At 45.9% G+C, this 6,469-nt stretch overlaps 1 long non-coding RNA gene across 1 annotated transcript; it reads right to left on the bottom strand.

The window, feature by feature from the left end:
* Positions 1-566: 566 nt before the first annotated feature.
* Positions 567-1,748, bottom strand: LOC309337489. Its single transcript, XR_014154354.1, has 2 exons — positions 1,329-1,748; positions 567-1,018 (listed from the first exon to the last, which is right to left on the bottom strand). It is a non-coding gene; the product is annotated as an uncharacterized lncRNA (long non-coding RNA).
* Between the last annotated feature and the right edge of the window lie 4,721 nt (positions 1,749-6,469).

The following is a 6,469-nucleotide window of genomic DNA, read 5'->3' as shown; positions in this document are numbered from 1 at the left end:
TTAGAAGGTACCAGTCCCTCATCCACGAGAAGCAGGCAGCCTCATAGTATAATTTTAAATCAGGGAGACCAAAGCCTCCCCTTTCCTTAATATCTATTAAGACCTTATGTTTTATTCTTGGTCTTCTCCCTGACCAAATGAATTTAGATATTTCTTTCTGCCAGCTGTCAATGCAGCCTGTTTTTCCAATAACCGGTATAGTCTGAAACAAGAAAAGCATCTTTGGCAAAATGTTTAATTTAACCACAGATATATGGCCCCAAAATGAAATTTTTAATTTGCTCCACATCGCCATGTCTCGTAATTCCTGCCCAGCACTTAACATAACATAAGTTATGCCCTACCTGGCTAGAAGAGCCAACCTGCTGATACAATGCATCACTATACCATTTAAGAGAAGCATGGGGAGCAGGCCCAAGCTCATGTTATTAAAGGTCATGCCAGCCTTAAACGTGGGATGAAAGCATCCAAAATGTCCAACCAAAGAAGAATGGCAACTTAAGCTGACAGAATATGCGCAGCTTGCAGGCTTAACATATAGAATAAGAGAACAAGAAGAACGTACGTTTAGAGAAGATGGGGAAACGTTTATTGAATATATGGGAAATAACTGTGTACAGCTGAAAACACTGGCAGCATTAAGATAAATTCAACAGTGTAAACAAGTTATGATGGATGCAATAATGAAAAACCGATTGGTATGTTGTTGTTTAGTCGTTTAGTCGTGTCCGACTCTTCGTGACGCCATGGACCAGAGCACGACAGGCACTTCTGTCTTCCACTGCCTCCCGCAGTTTGGTCAAACTCATGCTGGTAGCTTCGAGAACACTATCCAACCATCTCGTCCTCTGTCGTCCCCTTCTCCTTGTGCCCTCCATCTTTCCCAACATCAGGGTCTTTTCCAGGGAGTCTTCTCTTCTCACGAGGTGGCCAAAGTATTTGAGCTTCCAGCGTTATAACTTTTATATGCCTGTTGTCTTTGTCCATGGAGTTTTCTTGGCAGAGATTGGTATAGTTTCTGTAAAATGTGCAGGGATTTATGATATGTAAAATAAACCATGGAAATAGAAGAAGGGAAGTCATTGATATCTTAAGGATGTAAAAATGAGTACTTTAAAATGTGAAACAGAAAATTTAATTCTATCTATCTATCTATCTATCTATCTATCTATCTATCTAATCTCATCCAAAATGCTAAATGCTAAGTAAAGGGTTAATACTCTCAAGGGCTATAGCAGGGATGCAAACTTGAATAAAATATTGGAGAGGCCCAGGTAAGCCACACCCCACATAACTGATCATATTATAACACACACACCCCCCCACACCATTTGAATGGCAATGCCCATTAATTTTGGGGAGCCCAGGCCCCCCAAATATTTTATTGGGGGCTGAAGAGACCTCAGCCCCTAGGTGTTGGTTTCTATGGGCTATAGAATTCCAATATATAATTCTGTGATGCCATACACCTTCTGCCAGAGGCAGTTATGTCAGTTGGTATAGTTATGGAAGTTATGAACTGCACAGCCAGTGTAGTGTAGTGGTTAAGAGCGGTGGACTCGTAATCTGGGGAACCGGGTTCGCGTCTCCGCTCCTCCACATGCAGCTGCTGGGTGACCTTGGGCCAGTCACACTTCTTTGAAGTCTTTCAGCCCCACTCACCTCACAGAGTGTTTGTTGTGGGGGAGGAAGGGAAAGGAGAATGTTAGCCGCTTTGAGACTCCTTCGGGTAGTGATAAAGCGGGATATCAAATCCAAACAACAACAACAACTCCTCCTCCTCCTCCTCCTCCTCCTCCTCCTCCTCCTCCTCCTCCTCTTCTTCTTCTTCTTCTTCTTCTTCTTCTTCTTCTTCTTCTTCTTCTTCTTCTGTGTTAGAGCAGTGGTTTTCAACCGGTGTGCTGTGGAACCCTGTGGTGCCTTGAATGATGGTCATGGGTGCCGCAGGCAACCCTGGCTTCTGTCCCTCTTTCCTTCTCTGATGCCCTCTTGCGTCTCTGCCTCCCCAAAGGCTTGAACAACCGTTTGTTGCAGCAGCCGTGGCTACAAGCTCCGCTGGCGAATGGTGCCTCTGGGGCTGGCTAGGGGCTGCCAGGAGCTGAGGTGGCCTTGGAGTAAGCAAGCAAGAGGGTGAGGGAGTCCAGCCAGCCAGCCAGTCCGCCAGCCCCTGCTCTTGGGAATGGACAGACAAGTTCCAGGCCCCTGTGGAGCAGTGTGAGGAGGTACCTGTCTTTGGGGCAGCAGGGGGCAGCTCAGAGACCAGGGGCAGCGCCCGGAGGACTCTCAAGGAGAGGAGGCTGAGGGAACACCTTAGAAGGGACAGTGTTCAAAAAAGGGTGAGACGCTCCCAACTCTGCAGGTAAAGGGTGACACAACTGGGCTCCTGAGCCCCAGCAGGGGTGCCACAGAAGGAATGTAGTTGGTCAAGGGAACCGTGGACCCAAAAAGGTTGAAAGCCTCCATGTTAGAGCATCTGAGCACCAGCCCTGTTCTGTTGTGTTGCGTTCTGCCTCAGAGTTAGTCAGTCTGTAGCAGCTTTTGTCCTAGATTCAAATCTGTGTAATATGTATTAGCAGCATAAGTCTGCCTTGTACATTTAATCTAACAAGTGCAAGTACGCAGAGTAAAAGTTATTTGTTATTTAAACTTCAAAAAGAGAGTGCCTTGCGTAATTGACAGAGGAGAGTGTTAGCATTCCACTCCTCCGTTGCTGGATGTGTGATTGTTACATCACATGTCTGTGTTTACTTTCTAGTCTCGGAAAGCCTGAGAACGGAAGCTAGCCTTATCTCTTCCGCTCTGTTGTGTTTTTGTACTTTTTACTTTCTGTTCTTTCTCGGAGCTGAAGTGAGAGAACTCCATGACCGCTTTGTCCTGTATATAAAGGTAAAGGGACTCCTGACCATTAGGTCCAGTCGTGGACGACTCTGGGGTTGTGGCGCTCATCTCCCTTTATTGGCCGAGGGAGCTGGAGTACAGCTTCTGGGTCATGTGGCCAGCATGACTAAGCCGCTTCTGGTGAACCAGAGCAGTGCACAGAAACACCGTTTACCTTCCTGCCGGAGCGGTACCTCTTTATCTACTTGCATTTGATGTGCTTTTGAACTGCTAGGTTGGCAGGAGCAGGGACTGAGTAACGGGAGCTCACCTCGTCATGGGGATTCGAACTGCTGACCTTCTGATCAGCAGGCCCTAGGCTCTGTGGTTTAACCCACAGCGCTGCCCGCGGCCCTGTATATACTGCTTAATAAAAGCTTAGAATGAGCACACCAATCTCCACTTTGTTTCTGCTGATCTCTGCTGAGTGTGCGTGCACATAGGTATCTGCCATGTGTTGCTGGAGCATGCCGGGACTGATGATTTATGGATGTCCTGAAGCTGCACAATTTCAGGAAGACACCCGGAGAGGTTTGTCTCATCTCACGGGCTGCGTGGACCCCCCCCCCGGCGTATTCCAACAGAGAGTTGCTCTACACGAGGGAGAGTATGGGAGTGAGGTTATCTGAGCCTAGGTATGTCTACGCAGGAGATATACTGAATAGAAATTGACGCGGCAGCTAAAAAAGCCAATGCAATTCTGGGCTGCATCAATAGGAGTATAGCATCTAGATCAAGGGAAGTAATAGTGCCACTGTATTCTGCTCTGGTCAGACCTCACCTGGAGTACTGTGTCCAGTTCTGGGCACCACAGTTCAAGAAGGACACGGACAAACTGGAACGTGTCCAGAGGAGGGCAACCAAAATGGTCAAAGGCCTGGAAGCGATGCCTTATGAGGAACGGCTAAGGGAGCTGGGCATGTTTAGCCTGGAGAAGAGGAGGTCAAGGGGTGATATGATAGCCATGTTCAAATATATAAAAGGATGTCACATAGAGGAGGGAGAAAGGTTGTTTTCTGCTGCTCCAGAGAAGTGGACACGGAGCAATGGTTCCAAACTACAAGAAAGAAGATTCCACCTAAACATTAGGAAGAACTTCCTGACAGTAAGAGCCGTTCGACAGTGGAATTTGCTGCCAAGGAGTGTGGTGGAGTCTCCTTCTTTGGAGGTCTTTAAGCAGAGGCTTGACAACCATATGTCAGGAGTGCTCTGATGGTGTTTCCTGCTTGGCAGGGGGTTGGACTCGATGGCCCTTGTGGTCTCTTCCAACTCTATGATTCTATGATTCTATGAAATGACCCTCATCTCCACCTCTGCTCTGCAGGGGAACCCCAGGAAAAAGATACATTCTGTGTTGGGAAGGTAGCCAAAGTAGCCTTTTGGGTCAAATGGGGATGGTCTGGCAGTCCTAAGAAGAAGAAGAGTTTGGATTTGATATCCCGCTTTATCACTACCCTAGGGAGTCTCAAAGCGGCTAACATTCTCCTTTCCCTTCCTCCCCCACAACAAACACTCTGTGAGGTGAGTGGGGCTGAGAGACTTCAGAGAAGTGTGACTAGCCCAAGGTCACCCGGCAGCTGCATGTGGAGGAGCGGAGACTTGAACCCAGTTCACCAGATTACAAGTCTACCGCTCTTAACCACTACACCACACTGGCTCAAATTGGCCTAAATTGGCTTGTGGGCCAAAGGTCCCTACTGCTTGTCTTAAAAGCAAATCTTGTTCCAGACACCTGTGAACACCACCCCACAGCGAGCTTAGACATGGTCAGCTGCCTCCATCTCAAAGTCTACAGCCAGTTATGGGAGTTTTTGTGTATATGTTTTTCTCCAGTCCTGTACCTGCACATGAGCCATGGAAAGAGTTCACAATGTTGCAGAGGCAATGCTTCTTATAATTATCAAGATAATAGTGATTCCCTTCCCTTCGGCACCTGCTTCTCAAGAAAGCTCCAGAGCTTTGTCCAAAGCTCACCTCTGAATCCACTAAAATAAACATCATTATTGAGAACGACATGATGTAATCTCTTTCATCTGAGCTGGAAAGGACCAGCCCATAAATGCTTTCTGTACCCCTGAGAGCTTGGCTTCAGTTTTAGGGCAGGTGAGTTTTATTATGAGACAGTGAGGTTGACTTCCATCCCCTTCAGATGTGGAGTCTTGGTTGGGCTCCACCCAATGTAAGGAAAGCCACTGGACTTTGAAAAAAGGGTTTGGCTTCGTCTAATGATTTTCTCACTGAGAGGAGCAGTCGCAAGGGAGGGGGCTGTTTCAGGCAGACACAGAATGGTTCTTGTTTTCGTTCTCCTCCTCCTCCTCCTGCCTTATACAGACTGTGGGACAAAGGCAAAATGCTCCTTGACTCTGGAGGGAGATCAGATAGGCCCATTCAATTATCACAGGCCAAGAGACCACCTCATTAGTGGGGTCATCTCTGCCACAAGAGCTTTATTTAATCCACAGCACTTCAACGTCTCTCCCTCTACCAGCTTTTTCCGGTATGTCATTTTATGGGGGTGGGCTTACTGCTGCTCCACTCACAACTAATTTCAAGAGCTCCAATTGCTCCCAATCGACAAGCTCTTTCCTGCTTCTACTAAACCCCGTTTTGTTTTTGGAGAGAGATTTTTTGGGTGCACCGTGCAAAGGCACCACCCACTGCATAATAGCCTGCCTTTCAGAAAGTTGGCAAGGGTTCCCTTTCAGCTGTGAAGCAGAGTAGCTTCTACATACTCAGCTTTTTATTTATTTTTTATTTTTTTGAATAATATTTATTAAAGTTTTCCAATTAATTACAAATTAATAAAACATCCAATTTCAAATCTTTTTCCAATTACATCCTTTCAGGACTTCCCCTTCCCTCCCCCCCTTGTATTCCAAATCTCTCAAATGATCTCAACAAGTTCTTCTCCTCAATTCAGACTTGTTATCCTTAACCCATTTTTTTTTTTTAAAAAAACCATTATTTTCCATTCCCCTAAAATCGGCTTATTCCCACCACGAGTTCCCCGCTTTAGAATACCATGTAGATGTATATAGCCTAAATAAAACATAGTTTACGCCCTTTGGATTCCACATTTCCCACCCCCCCTTTTCCCGGTTGCGTTCCCAATGTTCCTCAATGTCCGATATTTCCACGTCTCTCTAAGTCATAGTCCTTTGCCAGTCCTCTTTAATTTCGAATGTCCAATCATGGAAGGATTCTGTCTCAAAGAAAGGCCCATTTTTTCCATCCAGATTTTTATATCCAGGAGTGAAAAACTCCAAATTATAATCCTTAAGCTTGTCAAATCTGGATGTCCCAAACGTCCCCACTTTTGACTTGGTCCAATTCTTGTTATTTTGTTGTTCTTATTGATCACACTCCTCTTTCTATTTCTTTCTGTCCCTGTTTTCCTGCACAAATGTCCTAATTCCAAAAGTTAGTTCCTTTACAGAGGCTTGTTATTCAGAAACAAAACATTACGTCAAGTTCCTTTCATTCCACAACAGATGATTCCATTGTCTTCTTCGGTGTAATGGCCTCTGTAGTCATAATAATGTTCCATTTCTGCAGTTTCCCAGGAGATAAACAGTTCTGTTCCAATTTCCAG

The sequence above is a fragment of the Podarcis erhardii genome (assembly GCF_964252035.2).
Source record: "Podarcis erhardii genome assembly, chromosome: 2".
Taxonomy (NCBI): Eukaryota; Metazoa; Chordata; class Lepidosauria; order Squamata; family Lacertidae; genus Podarcis; species Podarcis erhardii.
The sequence above is the reverse complement of the archived record's forward strand: the minus strand, read 5'-3'. Positions and strand labels throughout refer to the sequence as shown.